General features: G+C 36.7%; 1 long non-coding RNA gene across 1 annotated transcript in view; it reads left to right on the forward strand.

Moving 5' to 3' along the window:
* Positions 1 to 16275, forward strand: part of LOC150100345 (uncharacterized) — a 162042-nt gene extending 145767 nt beyond the window's left edge. Inside the window, exon 3 of the long non-coding RNA XR_016549303.1 lies at positions 15984 to 16275. This is a non-coding gene — a long non-coding RNA (uncharacterized LOC150100345). The remainder of the gene's footprint in view (positions 1 to 15983) is intronic.
* The last annotated feature ends 291 nt before the right edge of the window (positions 16276 to 16566 follow it).

Raw genomic sequence — 16566 nt, forward strand, 5'->3', positions numbered from 1 at the left:
CTTAACTCGGAAACCATCTAGGTGCACAATCCAGTATAAGGATTGGTATATGACAACCAAATTCACTCCACACCATTCCTCCTGCACAATCTTGGCCCTTCTTCTCAATTCTCTCCTATTGCACTGAGGCAGTGGACTTACGATCTTCACTTTCTTACTTGTCATTTTTGTTTCTTTATTGCCACAATCTGATTTGACATCTTCCCAACTTGTGCAATTTGACCTCTGAACTCCAGATCCTTATCCACACCCACTCAAAGGTCTCATCACCTCAACTTCCTCTAAAATTTCCCTGCAAATGTATACTTTGCATCCCATTTCTGCCTACCAAATTTCAGAACCTTATACTTTTCAAGAATGAATTGAAAGTTCAATTCTGTTGCCCACTCCTACAATCTATTCAAGTCCTCTTGTAAGACCTCATCTGTTTGATTGCTCATCACTCTCCCCAGTTTTGCATCATCTACTAACAGTTGTAAACCACCAGTTAAACCCATCCTAACATTGCAAATTATAAATTACATGATAATGGTCCCAAAACATACCCTTGTGGCACATCACTAGTGACTTTCCTCTTTTGAGATAGCACACCCTTCCTCCATACACAACTTGCTGATACCGATCTGATAGCCAGTCGCCTATCAAACTCACTAGTCTATCATCCAATTCCATCTGCTTCAGCTTAGTGACCAACTTATCACTTAGCAATCTATCAAAAGCCTTTGTAAAATCTAAGTATACCACTGTTTATGCACCTATCTTTTCCAATGCATTTGTCTCCTTGTTATAGTAAGTTGGTAAAATGTGACCTCCCTTTAACAAACTCCTCTCCAAGACCTCAACTGCAACTTCAGATATATAGATCGGTCTATAATTTGTTAAATTAGCCTCATTACCACATTTGTGAAGTAGAACAATTTTGCCTTCCTTCCACTCCTTTTGGACTCATGCTGTTGTCAGACTCTTATTGAACAGGTAGGCTAAGGCTGATGCCAATTACTTGGAACATTCCATTAAGATAAGTGGTGATATGTCATCAAGTCCTATTGCGTTATTGACATTTAGCTTACTAAACTCCTCATATATCATCAAGTCTTCTTTCATTTCAATGTCTACAATTGAGCTTCCAATTTCACAATAAGGATGAAAAACACTGATGAAATGTCCACTGACACTGTCCACTACGTCCTCTGCAGCAGTCACAAATCTACCACTTTCATCCATTAACAGCATCTTACCATTATCATTCTTCTTTCTACTTACCACATAATAAAAATAAAAAACCTTAATAGTTTTTCTTAGCCACTGATTTGCTCATTTCCACTAGTACTGCACTTTTGTTACATCTTACTGTGTCACTCTCTTAGCCCACTCTTCATGCAACAGATACTTACAATTATTCATCTTGTGCCCTTTCCAAAGTGCATTCTTCTAGATTTCATGTTACATGACCATACCACCTGAGATTAGCTCTGCTAGCGCATTTCTGGATGCTGACAATGTCAAGTTATTTCCTAATATCCTCATTTTAATATGATATTGCCATTGATGCCATCTGTTCACACCTCTAATCTTTCTCAGGACTCTCATATCTGCAGTCTCTAGTCTTTGGTCAAGTGTTTTACTTCTGAGCCAGCTCTCAGATCCATAAGTTAAAATTGGTTTGAACACTGTCTTGTATACAGCTAATTTAGTGTTCCAACTAATTTTTCTCTTATTCCATATGAATTTATTCAATTGACTGCCTACCATACCAGCTTTGTTGATTCTGTTGTGTGTTTCCATATTTAATTTACCATCTTCACTAAAAATCGTGCCTAAGTAGCTGAAATGTTTTACTTGTTCCACAGGTTCTCCATTCACAACACAGTTGACATTTTCAATGATTCTGCCTATTTTCATTGTCTTTTTATTGCTGACATTCATACCATATCTATTACAACAGTTATTCAATTTAGTCAGAGAATCTTGCAACTTGTAGTGGATTTATTTAGAAGTATAATATAGTCCGCATAAAGCAAAGAGCTGACATTAACATCTCCAATTTTGATATCATGTTTAATACCACTTTCCTTCATAATGTGATCCATATAGATAATGAATAGCAGAGGGGATAATGTACATCCTTGTCTCGCACCACATTTAACATTAAACCATCTTCCTGTACTTACTTCAATTCTAACTGCTGACTTACAACTCAAATAAAGACTAAGTTTGGCTTGATACAATGCCCCAGTGACACCATATAACTGTAGCATATTGAATAGCTTCTCTCTTGGCACCTTGTCATATGCCTTTTCCAAATCGACAAAACTTAAATACAGATCTTTGTTATATTCCCATGCTTTCTCGACTATTTGTTGTAAAGTGAAGATCTGATCCTGACAGCCTCTATTTGGCCTGAATCCAGCTTGTTCTTCACCAAGCTTTTCTTCCACAATTCTTCTCAACCGTTTCTCAAGTATACTCGCATACATCATACCAGGAACACTCATTAGGGATATACCTCTGTAATTTTCACATTCAGTTTTATTTCCCTTTTTATATATGGGTACTATGAGAGCTCTACTTCAATCATCGGGAATTTGTCCCTCTGTCAACATTCTGAACTATGCAGTGCAGCCACTGTAAGACTTTTATACCACCATACTTCAGCATTTCTGGTCGAATATCATCTACTCCTGCTGCCTTTCCACATTTCAAGCCGTTGATGGCTTTTTCCACTTCAAGTATGGATATGTATTCCTGACTGCATGCATGACTGGTCAGTGTTTTTTTACCACTGTGCTGTCATCACTGCTTGTTTCATTTAGCAACTTTTCAAAGTAATTACTCCATACTTCAAGGATATCTTTTTCTCCCGTTTTCATGTCACCTTTATCATTTCTAACTCCTTTTACAGCATTCTTTCCTCCATTCCTAAGCTTCTTCAACAACCTCCAGAATATTTTGCCACCTTCTTGATATTTATTTTCTATGTTCTTGCCAAAGTTCTCCCATGACTTTTGTTTAGCTAGTTTTACACACCGTTTAGCTTTCTTACATTTGTCTCTGTATTCTCTAAGAGCACAAGCTCCTTCATGAACTCCTTCTATCAAAGGCCTTTGAAAAATCCAAGTACCCCCATCATATATGCCAGCCAGGCTGGCTGAGTGGTTAGTGTGTCCGCTCTCCAGTTAAGAGGCTGCGGGTTCGAATCCCGCCATGGGTATGGATGTTTGTGATTGGCAGTGGTCGGCGGTAGATGGCGTTGCTGTAGTTGTGGTCAGTTGGTGGATTGTGAGTGCTGGAAGCAGAGTTGTAGAGTGGATGCCCTCCCTCGATGAGTCTTTGGACTCCCTGGAGGTGACAAATAATAATAATAATAATATATGCATCTCCTTTTATCCAGTGAATTTGCTTCCTTGTTATAATAAATAAGCAGATTGCTAAAGCATGCTTTCACCCTAATAGATCCATGAGTATACTTTAGTATACTGCTATTATCAACCCAAATGGTGAGGACTAGAATCCAGAAATGGTTCTTAGTTCTAACTTCTCTAACACTTTAACAATAACTCCCTGCACACAGATTGGCCTATAATTTGAATTCCCAGTCTTATTTCCACTTTCTGAAGTGGAACAATTTTTCCTGCTTTCCATTCCTTTGGGATTTGCAGTTTTGCAAAACTCATGTTAAACAGGTGTGCTAAAGGTGCCGTTAATTCTCTAGTGCATTCCTTCAAGACATGGCAATACATTGTCAATCCCTACTGCCTTATGAATATTAAGTTTACTCAATTCCTCATATACCTCCTGCTCCTTCATGATTAGTCCCTCCCTCCACTACCCTGCACACACCAACTTCTCATGATGCTGCCTTCATAAGGATGAAATATGCCGACAGACTGCTCACTGAATACTTAAACTATATCATCTGCATTGGTTATGAACCTACCAGTGTCATCAACTGGCATCATTCTTCCACAGTCATTTTTTTTTCTTTTACTTGCCACATATCAAAAAAAAAATCACTAGGATTTTTCTTAACTTGACTGGCCAATTTCTCATACTGAACTTTTATAATCTTCTTTATCAACTGAGTCACCTTTCTGATGTGCTCTTTTTACTCTTCATGTAACTGATTATTACCAACATTCACTTTGCATTGCCTCCAAAGTGCTTTCTTCCAGATTTAATGCTTAATCTCTTCATTCATCCATTTTACTATGACATTGTTTAGCCTTCTCACATCTGGAATACACTCAGATGTTGTTACTGTTAAATAGTTCTTTATCATCCCATGGAGCATCCATCTCCTTCCCATTCAACTCTTCTTTTCTTTCCATCCTATAGCTCCCGGTTATCTTCTCAGCTTCTCATAATCATTATGCTTGTAGTTCCACATACATCTCTTCATTAACTTTAGTTCTCATATGACTGGCTACAACTTAAGTGATCACTTAATGGTCACTCTAATAACCTTGTGAAGATTAGATACTCCATTCACAATCACATCCTCTGATGATATAATGAGATCTAGGCCACTTAACCTTTGTGTGCTCTCTGTTACACAATGCCTAAGATTGTTGTCCCTTAAGAACTTGAGAAATACATTCTCCTTACTCCCTGACACTATCCCTTCATTCCAAATCAGCACTGACATAATTCAAATCATCCATAATGATAATACTTCACTTGTTCAGCAAGCCAAGTTTCCTATACATTTCTTTGTCTCCACCCTCCATTCCCTAGCCTGTAGTAACAACCAACCAAATATTTCATTGCATCTATTTTCACCTCACACTGTACTGCTTCAAAACCAATGCCATTTTTTTTTACTCTTGTATCTCAACCTTGTGGCGACATAATGCCTTGTTTTCATCAGCAGCTCTTTCCCCCTCCCTTCTTGTCCTTGCTGTTAAGAAAAACAACATATGCTTCCATTTCTATTCCCATAAAGATATCATTCTCATCCACCCATATTTCTCTTATTCCACTATTTTTGGGCAAATAAACACACTCAATGCAATCATTTTATCTCCCTTATGTATGATACTCCTGGCATTCATAAATAAGTATAACTAATTTCTTGGTCTATAATTAGTCCTAACCATGCTCTCTCTCATCTGCGAGTTCTTTCCAGTTGCTACTGTCTGCTCACACTTACCCTTTGTCCTATATATCCCCCCCCCAACCAGACTAAGCTATCTCCCATGTATTCCAGGCTGTTTCATTTCCAAACTGACTATCCACATGAATGCCCTCGTTTTTTTTTTTTTTTATCCTTTCAGAATCCATTCTCCTTACACTTGTCTTGCAGGTCCATGTGATTTCCTTGTTTAACTTGCATTCGTATTCTCACTGCTCTTTCATCACACTGTTTCACCAGTCCAGTCCAGTCTTCTGTTTATTTACATCTCTGACTTCCACTGATACCTTGTTTGCATCACTGGTTACACTTCCTTCTAGCAGTCTTCTTTCCAGGTGGCTCATCACACCAGATGTTTGAGCTCAGCAAGGTTTGTCATATGAGTAAGATAAGCAGAGCGGCCCATCATCAGCATTATTCCAAGAGCATGCTGAAAATTTTCAATACAGATGTTTCCTGCATTGCTTAATTAAAGTGCCCATAGTGATGCAGTCCAGTCAGGTGAAAATGAAGGGAGATGTGGAGGAAAGGTTGCTTCATCTGCAGTCACTCCTATTTGGTGTACTGTTCAACATTTTTCAGCCAAATTTGAAAAGTTGTTTCTCATCTTATATTCTGTAGATAATCAGTGAAATCAATATCAGTAAAATTGGACAATAATGAATGAGAATGTAGTAGGAGCGGGTTGGTGTCACTTCCTTCTCAGACACCTCTTTTGATTTTTCAGTTGCCTTTGATCCAGTCATCATTGAGAAAAATCATCATTCATTGCACTGCTATTATTTCTTAAACTGATGTCTTCAGAAAATTTTGGTATAGTCAGAACAGAATGGGGGAATACGACATGTAAAAAAGAATGGGAAAAAAAATGCTACAGACACTGCTTCAGATTTCATTATTCAAACAGATTTGGAATCCTATTCCTTACATGTTTTATCTACTTCTAAAATGTAAGTGATACATCTTAAAAACATTTTATATGTAAAAAAAAAGTGAGGCAAGTTCTGCAAAAGCAGAAGGGTGGTTAAATTTAGAAGCAGCTGTTGAACTGATGAGTACAGAAGAACATCCATACCACTAATAAAAATAATGTGAGAAAAATAGCTGCTTCTACATTGCAGCTACCTTCTGCTTTCTCAGCACTTGACTTACAATTTCACGTATGATTTTTAAAAAGATAATTATTTACAAACATACTCTTACAAAAGTATGTAAAGTATATGGGTGGGTGTCATGTCCAAGAGTCAATCTCCTCTCCCTGTATATTCCTACTCCATTCATATTCCTTCCATCTAATCATAAATGAACTAATAATGAAATGTACAAAACCTCGATAGTGATACTGCAACTCAAGTCTCCCTCAAAAAACAATCTCAAAAAAGACAAACCAAACCAAACACATAAAACTACAGAATTCCCATTAAAAAATCTCACTTTCACACACACTTTATCTACATTCATGACATCAATACCAACAAAAATGATGTTCTTATCACATAGTCACGCAGACCAGACAACCTATTCTGTAATTGGTCTACAAGACTGAAATTGCTGAAGGGCAAGACTGAAGAGTAGGAAATGATTGTCAGACATACAAAAATATTTTGGGAAAATTTGGAGAAAAGAGCAAAGCTAATAATAATGGCAAATACCTGTGATTTCTGCTCAGGACATAGACTGATTATTACTAACACCATGTTCCAACATAAAAATGCGCACAAATTCACATGGAGAGAAGAGGCAAGGAATAAGAAAAGTTTCATTGACTATGTTATTGTTGAAAGTGATGTTTTCTCCCTGGTGCAGGACACCAGATTGTACAGAGGATTTGAAATTGGAAGCAAACACTATTTAATCTTCAGCAGGATGAAATTGAATTTCATATTGAAAATAATAACATGTAAGAAAGTTTTAAAGCAAATAAAACTGAGCAGCTCTCAGATGGGAACTGTAGACTAAAATACACAAAGATTATTGAAGAAAAAAATGAAAGAGTTTGAGAACAGGAACCAAACCTTGAAGAAAACTGACTGATTCAGCTAGAGAGGCATGTGGTGAGGTTGTCTGCAAGGATAGAAAAATCAGAACTGTGTCCATGGTGGACACAGGAAGTTAAAGAGGCAGTGAAGGAGAAGAAGAAAGCATATCAAAAGTTCCCAGCAAATAAGTCAGCTTTTGCTCTTAGAGAATACAGAGACAAATGTAAGAAAGTGAAACACTGTGTAAAACTAGCTAAACAAAAGTCATGGGAGGACTTTGGCAAGAACATAGAAAATAAATATCAAGAAGGTGGCAAAATATTCTGGAGGTTGTTGAAGAAGCTTAGGAATGGAGGAAAGAATGCTGTAAAAGGAGTTAGAAATGATAAAGGTGACATGAAAACGGGAGAAAAAGATATCCTTGAAGTATGGAGTAATTACTTTGAAAAACTGTTAAAGAAACAAGCGGTGATGATAGCACAGTGGTAAAAATCACTGACCATGCATGCAGTCAGGAATACATATAAATACTTGAAGTAGAAAAAGCCATCAAATGCTTGAAATGTGGAAAGGCAGCAGGAGTAGATGATATTTGGCCAGAAAAGCTGAAGTATGGTGGTATAAAAGTCTTACAGTGGCTGCACTGCATAGTTCAGAAAGCCTGGACAGAGAGAGACGAATTCCCAATGATTGGAGTAGAGCTCTCATAGTACCCATATATAAAAAGGGAAATAAAACTGAATGTGAGAATTACAGAGGTATATCCCTAATGAGTGTTCCTGATAAGATATATGCAAGTATACTTGAGAAACGGTTGAGAAGAATTGTGGAAGAAAAGCTTGGTGAAGAACAATCTGGATTCAGGCCAAATAGAGGCTGTCAGGATCGGATCTTCACTTTACGACAAATAGTTGAGAAAGCATGGGAATATAGCAAAGATCTGTATTTAAGTTTTGTCGACCTGGAAAAGGCAATTGATAAGGTGCCAAGAGGGAAGCTATTCAATATGCTACAGTTATATGGTGTCACTGGGGCATTGTATCAAGCCAAACTTAGTCTTTATTTGAGTTGTAAGTCAGCAGTTAGAATTGAAGGAAGTGCAAGAAGATGGTTTAATGTTAATTCTAGTGTGAGACAAGGATGTACATTATCCCCTCTGTTATTCATTATCTATATGGATCACATTATGAAGGAAAGTGGTATTAAACATGATATCAGAATTGGAGATGTTAATGTCAGCTCTTTGCTCTATGTGAACAATGTTATATTTCTAAATAAATCTACTACAAGTTTGCAAGATTCCCTGACTAAATTGAATAACTGTTGTAATAGATATGGTATGAAGGTCAGCAATAAAAAGACAAAGACAATGAAAATAGGCAGAATCATTGAAAATGTCAAATGGGTTGTGAACCTGTGGAACAAGTAAAACATTTCAGCTACTTAGGCAAGATTTTTAGTGAAGATGGTAAATTAAATATGGAAACACAGAACAGAATCAACAAAGCTGGTATGGTAGGCAGTCAATTGAATAAATTCATATGGAATAAGAGAGAAATTAGTCGGAACACTAAATTAGCTGTATACAAGACAGTGTTCAAACCAGTTTTAACTTATGGATCTGAGAGCTGGGTCAGAAGTAAAACCCTTGACCAAAGACTAGAGACTGCAGATATGAGAGTCCTGAGAAAGATTAGAGGCGTGAACAGATGGCATCAATGGCAATATCATATTAAAAACGAGGATATTAGGAAAGAACTTGACATTGTCAGCATCCAGGAATGCATTAGCAGCGCTAATCTCAGGTGGTATGGTCACTTAAATAGAATGGGCGAGGAAAGATTAGCAAAAGTAGTGTTCTCTGCCAGGTTGGCAGGAAAACGACCCAGAGGAAGACCAAGATATAGGTGGATTGATACGGTACAAAGTGCCTTAGACGATAGAAATATAAGATCTGATAATGTTGGAGTCTTGACAAGTAACAGACTGATTTGGAGGAAAATTGTAGTTAGGAAGTTAGTAATGATGTAACTGTTTCATGTAGTACTATCATATCCTGTACACCCCTTGAGGATACATGTCAGGAATTTGATGATGACTAAAATTGCATCTAAGTCAACTAAAATCCACCTTCAATATCCAAATTAAATTACACATTTTACAATTCCTTTTGCCACAAAGGTAACATTCATGCCTTTGAGAAATCAGACTCTGATTGCCACAGAATGGCTAATTTAAAATACCTGCTTTTGACCTCCTCTGGCTGAAGGTTTTCTTGCCCCTGTATTTACTTGTCTCTAAACTCCTAAAACATCTCTGACCTTTACGCCTTCCTATTCAGGAATCCAAATAGTGAGGACATCTTAGGTGACCTTAATATCTTCATCTTCAGCTGGCTTCCTTTTGCCATTAAAAGATGGATAAAATATGGTAGTTTTTGCTGTAATCTATGTCCTAATGCAAATTGTGCATGTTCCTACCTAAATTCCTGATACTCCTCACTCTTCCAATACCCTTTGTCTCTTTTTAACCAGTTCTCCTACACTGTACAAATCACTGCCCTCACACAAGGTCCTTCCTCCAACCACTCCCAATCTCATGTCCTTTGGCACTACAAAAGTACCAAATGGGACAACCTTCAGAAATTCTATTTCTTTTCCAGTGTGACTACTGCTTCCACTCTCCTGACTCAAACGTTTGCTCTGATCAAATGCAGGTGGTCAATTCCATCCAGAATTCTCATCCACTTCTCAAACTTTAGTTGAACAGATACTGAAGCAACTGAAGAAAAAATCTCAGTTTATAGCAGGTGGCTTGCATCAAGAATCCCAGCTTCATCTGAAGCACACAATAATTGCAAATCACTAGCAAATCTAAATTTGGCTTCACAAAAGCCAACAGCAAAAAACTGTATCTTGTTAATATTTTATTTTTCATGATATTAACACCACCACACAATTTTATCAAAGAGATGTTTTATTAACTGCTTATATTTCGCTGATTTTCAACTCAGCATCATCAGAGCACAACACACTTGTACACACAATAGTGAGTGAGAGAAACAATATAATTGCAATGGCCAAAAGTCCTATTTTTGGCGCCCTCTAACGAAAAAAAAAAAAAAAAAAAGCTATGTAGGAGATAACCTTTGTTAAGGTTGGAAGAATTCTTCAAAGCCATTGCTGACTCAAAAAATAATCTTTCAGATCTGTAACGACTCCTAAATAGCACATTCGTTTTCCTCCATCTAATCCTATGTGAAGGAGTGTCCAAAGCGTGGTCTGCCAGTCCCAAGTTACCATAGTAATAGTAGCAAATGCATTTTTCATGTTCTTTCAGGCAGATGTTAAATCTTCCTGTTTGCCCATAATAGGCCAAGTCACAGTCACAAGGAACTTCATACACTGCTGGGTGTGCTAAAAGCCTTTTAAGCATGTGTACACCCACACTGGTCTTCAAGAAAATGAGGATGTATTGGAGAGAGTCCAGAGAAGGTTTACTAAATTAACGTAGGTCTATGGAATGTCAGATATGTGGAGAGATTGGGGGAATTTGAGTTGCAGAGCCTTGCAAAAAAGAGAGGGGATATGATTAAGGCATGCACTGAGGAGTTGTTGAGAGATTAATGCGGAGGAGATTTTTTTTTATCGAGCATAGAGAGTGTCCAAAGCGTGGTCTGCCAGTCCCAAGTTGCCATAGTAATAGTAGCAAATGTATTTTTCATGTTCTTCCAGGCGGATGTTAACTGATCTTCCTGTGTGCCCTTAATAGGCCAAGTCACAAGGAACTTCATACACTCCTGGGTGTGCTAAAAGCCTTTTAAGCATGTGTACACCCACACTGGTCTTCAAGAAAATGAGGATGTATTGGAGAGAGTCCAGAGAAGGTTTACTAAATTAATGTAGGTCTATGGAATGTCAGATATGTGGAGAGATTGGGGGAATTTGAGTTGCTGAGCCTTGCAAAAAAGAGAGGGGATATGATTAAGGCATGCATTGAGGAGTTGTTACCAGATTAATGTGGAGGAGATTTTTTTTATCGAGCATAGGGAGACAAGGGGAAAGCCATCCCTGGAAGTTGTATGAAGGATATGAGCAGGGGAGTGGGAAGCAAGTTCATGGAAAGTAATTGGTGGGTGGAATGCATTACTTGCGAGTTTGGTGAGTGTAGAAACTATGACCAAGTTTAAAGAATAGTTCAATGATCTTTTTGTATGAAAAATAGTGGCTCTCCCACAATAATTCCTTTGACTTCATGGCGGTCAGATGTTAACAACGATAATATTATCAAAAATGTAAAAAATATTGCAAAAAATAATAATAGAGTACTATTTTCATAAAAAGTCAAAATAACATCAACATTTTAGCATTTCCACCTCCATATCAGCAACATCTAGGGCATCAATACAAAACATTAATGATGTGCATGCCACTACAAAGGCATCAAAACTTGATCTGCAATTTTTTTTACTAAATCCCAACTGGCATCTAATTAACTACAATTCACTGCTATCCCAATGAAATCATACAGAGAATCATCCTCAACATTCCAAACTAATATTCTAGTCTAGATATTGTCTTAGTTATTTATCTTTGGGTCGTCTCCAAGGTTGACCCCTTGTAGTGAAAATGGGTGACCAAATGTGAGCATAATAATCCATGGATGATAATACCGTATACAGCACCTCGCTGCCCACTTTTCTTGCACAGGGATGTGGAGAGAGGATACGGAGGCAGGACTAGAATGGACGAGATTTATGAAATCAAGATAGCTAAGTTTTATGGATTACTACAACTGTCACCACCACCTCCTTATCTCTACACAGCACACTGCTCCTCAACAATGTGCTGCATAGCCACTGTAGATTGTTCCTTTGAAATTCTGATCACTGTTGACCATTACACCCAAATCCTGAATCTCATGCACTTTCTGAACAGTTCATTAACTAGATGTCAAGGACACAGATAACAATGAATACTGCTAGGAATGCTGATGTTTAGTATTCTTCCAAGAAATTTTCTTGTTTGTTAATTTAGAAATGAGAACATGCAATTTAAATTAACACAAACTAAATATACATTTCAGCAGGATATAAAAACATACCGATTACATTATAAAGGATGTTGGAAGTTTATTTTGCACTTGGTTAGACTATAATAAATTTAGTTTAATCCATTGTCCAAGTGTGAGCAAACAAAGTTTGTGCCAGAAAATATCTTCAGGACTGAGGCAAGGTGGTGTGCATCTGTTGGCAACTCGTAGCAAAGGTCCAACATCTTTCTCTAAATCCAGAGTAATTTAATGTTTGCTCACACTTGGATAAAGGATTAAACTAAATTTATTATAGTCTAACCAAGTGCAAAATAAACTTTCAACATCTTTCTCTAAATCCAGAGTAATTTAATGTTTGCTCACACTTGGATAAAGGATTAAACTAAATTTATTATAGTCTAACCAAGTGCAAAATAAACTTTCAACATCTTTCTCTAAATCCAGAGTAATTTAATAAGGTGGTACACTGATTGGCAACTCGTATAGGTAAATATGACCTCTCCATTGCTTCTGCCTTAGTGTCACCACTTCTGGTCTGCCTCCAACCGATGAGACCTTAATAAAGGTCGAAACCGGTCTGGGTAGTGGCCCTTCCCTTAATGTATAGCATTATACATGTCTGCAAGGAGATGTGCTTTGCACACAGTGGGAGATGCTGAGACAAGGAGTGATGAGAGCTTGGTCCACCTTTGCTACAAGTTGCCAACAGATGCACCACCTTGCCTTAGTCCTGAAGATATTTTCAGGCACAAACTTTGTTTGATCACACTTGGATAAAGGATTAAACTAAATTTATTATTACATTATAAAGTTATCATTCATGTTGTCACTTATCACTGTTTTTCTTAATTTCAAAAAATTAAATATTCTGACAAGTTTTAATAGAATTACAGAGGTGATTTTTATTATAGAAATTTATCATGTAAAGCACCTGTATTATTTCAATAGGCTGAACACATGACTCTGTCCAGGTCATCCCTATTGTCTTACCTCTTGGTTCACTATCATTTACTTCAGTGTATATCCTGATAGTTTATACACTGAGCTCTACTATGTAATTCTTTTCACTGTCAGGCAAAAACATGTTCTCCTCCCCATCTCCACAACAGCAACCTTTTTCTAATTTATCATCTTTGCGTTCACCAAGATGAAGTCCTGCTCCAGCAAACAGCTTTGTTTTACCATCAAATTTATCCCATACATCTACAAATTACAGTCCTCTGTCTTTCTCTCTTCCTACATATCCCACCATTCATAATCACTATCTTTGTTAGCATTTCACTATTATATACACCTTGGTAATATACTAATGATTCTACCCTTCACATTTTTGTATTGTTTTTCCTACAACACACTCAAATTCTGTGCTTCATCATTCACACTTCCTCACAAGTAGTTCATCACAACCAACATAATCAGCTCTTACCTCAGTTACATTTCCTGTCTTCCCTTCATACAAGCACACCTATGATGCCTGTTCTGCTCTTACATCACTATACTGCATTAAGTTTTCCATGCAGTATGGTGCCTGCAAAACACAGTTGAACAGATGACATGATATGTGCCCTTTGGTTGAAAAATCAGTTTTAGTTCTCACAGTTTTCATAAGGAATATATATCAGAAATAAAAGGACTTTTTCAATAGCTGGTCTCAATTAGTTTTTTAGTACTAACAGATAGATGAATGTGCTTTTCTTATAATTTAGTATTTATATAAAACTGTTTAATCCTTCCACAAACCTACACACAAATAAAATCTTTTGAATAAAATGGGGGGGGGGTTACCACAAACAAAATAGCTTGAGAAGTTATTTTGTTTGTGGTAACATATTGAGAAGAAATTTAGAAATGAACATTTGGCTGTACAACAGGCTTGTAAGAGGCAGGGTACTCATTTAAGAATAGTCTAAGGGAATTGGACTTAAGTCCAGAGGACTGTTGAAGGTAGAAGCCCTATTTGGAAGCTATTCTAAGGGATGATCTTTGGAGCCTGGTATTAGGGTGGTGTAAAATATTAATGAATCTTGAAAAAGGAAACTGCTGGCAGGCAAATTTGGAACTGGGAGTCAACCCGTGCACTATCCATAAGGGTCATTACTTCCCCCCTCTCTCCTCTAATGTTTATCTTTCAATATTCTTCTTCTTCTAACATTCTCCTTCCTCATCTGGCACCATTTCCTTCAGTTTTCCACCTGCCAATCATCATTACCATCTTACTCACTTTGCATCCACCTTAATTCACTGCATAACCTCATCAATTCTCTCTTAACTTATCATGATTATTCTAACTCATTTTACCATATCTCATATCTCCACTATCACTATTTACATATCATTTTGTTGTTCTACTTTCTACCTTTAATTTCTTATAAACATATTCAGAGATTTTCATTTTTTTATATGCTATTTATTTTAAAACCATTACCATCTTCACAATTACTAACACTCCCAGCTTTGCATCATCTGCAAACAACTGAATATCAACATCCAAATCTTCACCAATATCATTAACTGGATAAACAGCAATGGCTCTAAAACAGACACCTGAGGCACACCACTAGCACTTTCCTCTTCCTGGATATTGCTCCCCATATACAACTTGCTAATACCTATCAGATAGCCAGTCTCCCATCCAATGCACTAATCTAATATCCAATCCCATCTGCTCTAGTTTGACTATCAACCTATCATGCAGTAATCTATCAAAAGCCTTTGCGAAATCTAAGTATACTACTGTGTATCCATCCACTCATTTGACCAAGGAAGCCATCACCTTATTGTAATACGTAAGTAGGCTACTAAAACATGACCTCCCTTTAGCAAATCCATGCTGTCCATCAAAGATAACACCATTGTTGTCAATCCACTTCTGGATCCTAGTTCTCACCAGTTTCTCCAACAACTTAACCACAACACCTAACACACAGATAGGCCTAAAATTTGATGCTTGAGTTCTATCACCACTCTTACAAAATGGCACAATCTTGCTCTTCTTCTACTCCTTTGGAACTTGACCCAGTGCAGGACTCATATTAAAAATATATGTCAAGGCCTTGACAATACGAGTCCTGCACTGTCAATCCCTGGCACATTCCTTCAGAACACATGGTGATATATTATAAAGTCCCACAGCCTTATTAACATCACATTTGCTCAATTCACCAGACACCTGTTGCTCACTTACAGTCAGTCTCTCCTCCCCATCATTATTCTCCCCATGTATTGAGTTTGTTGATAAAAAGTACAACACAACATGTATTTTGGTAAATAAATATAATGAAAATCAGAGTATAAGGAGGAGTAACCTTAAGAGTCTATATTAACTAAAGGAGCAGTTACAATACAAAATTTAAGTTAGTAGAATTAGTAAATAAGTAGATTTAAAAAAAAAAAAATTTTTTAAGCTATTATGCATTTTGCTGTCCTTCAACAGCCACACTGCTACATTTTGTCATACTGTAAACTGTATTCCAAAGTTTCAGTCTTACCAGAATTATAAATTATTTCTTTTTATTATGCATATGTGGTTATTGTGTATTGTCATGATTAAAGTTTTTTCTTTCTTTATTCAGTCAAATAATATAGCTAGCTGAAATGCACTGAATCAAATGAAAGCATTTTTAACAAAAAGCTGCATTATATAAAAATTATTTTACAGTAAAATAATAAAAATGCTAAAACTACCAAAAAGTACGTTAAATACTGCATTTAAAAACTGTAAAAACAAACAAACAAAAAAACCATAATTTTATTACTTATCGATTTCTATTTATGCACTGCAAAATACTTAATACTTTGTTTCAATTTTTTCCTGAATTTAGCATCCCCGTGCTTTTGTACAGAAATATAACTGTTCAAGTGAAAAGCAGAAAAAGCGCAAAGAATGGTTTAAAAACTTCTATATCTAATATGCTTAAGAGTCATTACCTTCCTGCTTTGAGCAGGTGAGAGCTGAGGAGATGGTGGTAGACTTTTAGAAACAGGACAGAAGTGGTGAGAAGGGGGTGCAAGGTTGTGGACTGACCCTGTACGGGTCATAGAGTTGTTCTTCGAGTAGCCAGCATTGGCAAGGTTAGAAAGTAGATGCTGCAGCTTCTTCCCACGAATCTGTGGAAAAATGTTAGTACTGATTTTTTTTTCTTCTTTGAATTAGATTGCATGTTACTGTGAGTAGCTAGCTAAAAATGTTTATTATTTAGAAGATAAAAGACAAGCCGGAAAATTATATAAGCAATAATGTACTGTAAAATGCAACAAAAGTTTTTGAGCAGCATAGATATTTAAATGAAAGTTAACAATAAAATTGTAAGATGAAGCCAGAAGTTTTTTTTTTTATTATTATTTTTTTTTCATGAAGATATACTAGTTTTAGTACTAACAGATGAATGGGGTGCATGTGCTTTT

The sequence above is a fragment of the Typopeltis vanoorti genome, chromosome 13 (genome assembly GCF_054136105.1).
Source record: "Typopeltis vanoorti isolate ZY-2024b chromosome 13, IOZ_Tvanoo_1.0, whole genome shotgun sequence".
Lineage (NCBI taxonomy): Eukaryota > Metazoa > Arthropoda > Arachnida > Uropygi > Thelyphonidae > Typopeltis > Typopeltis vanoorti.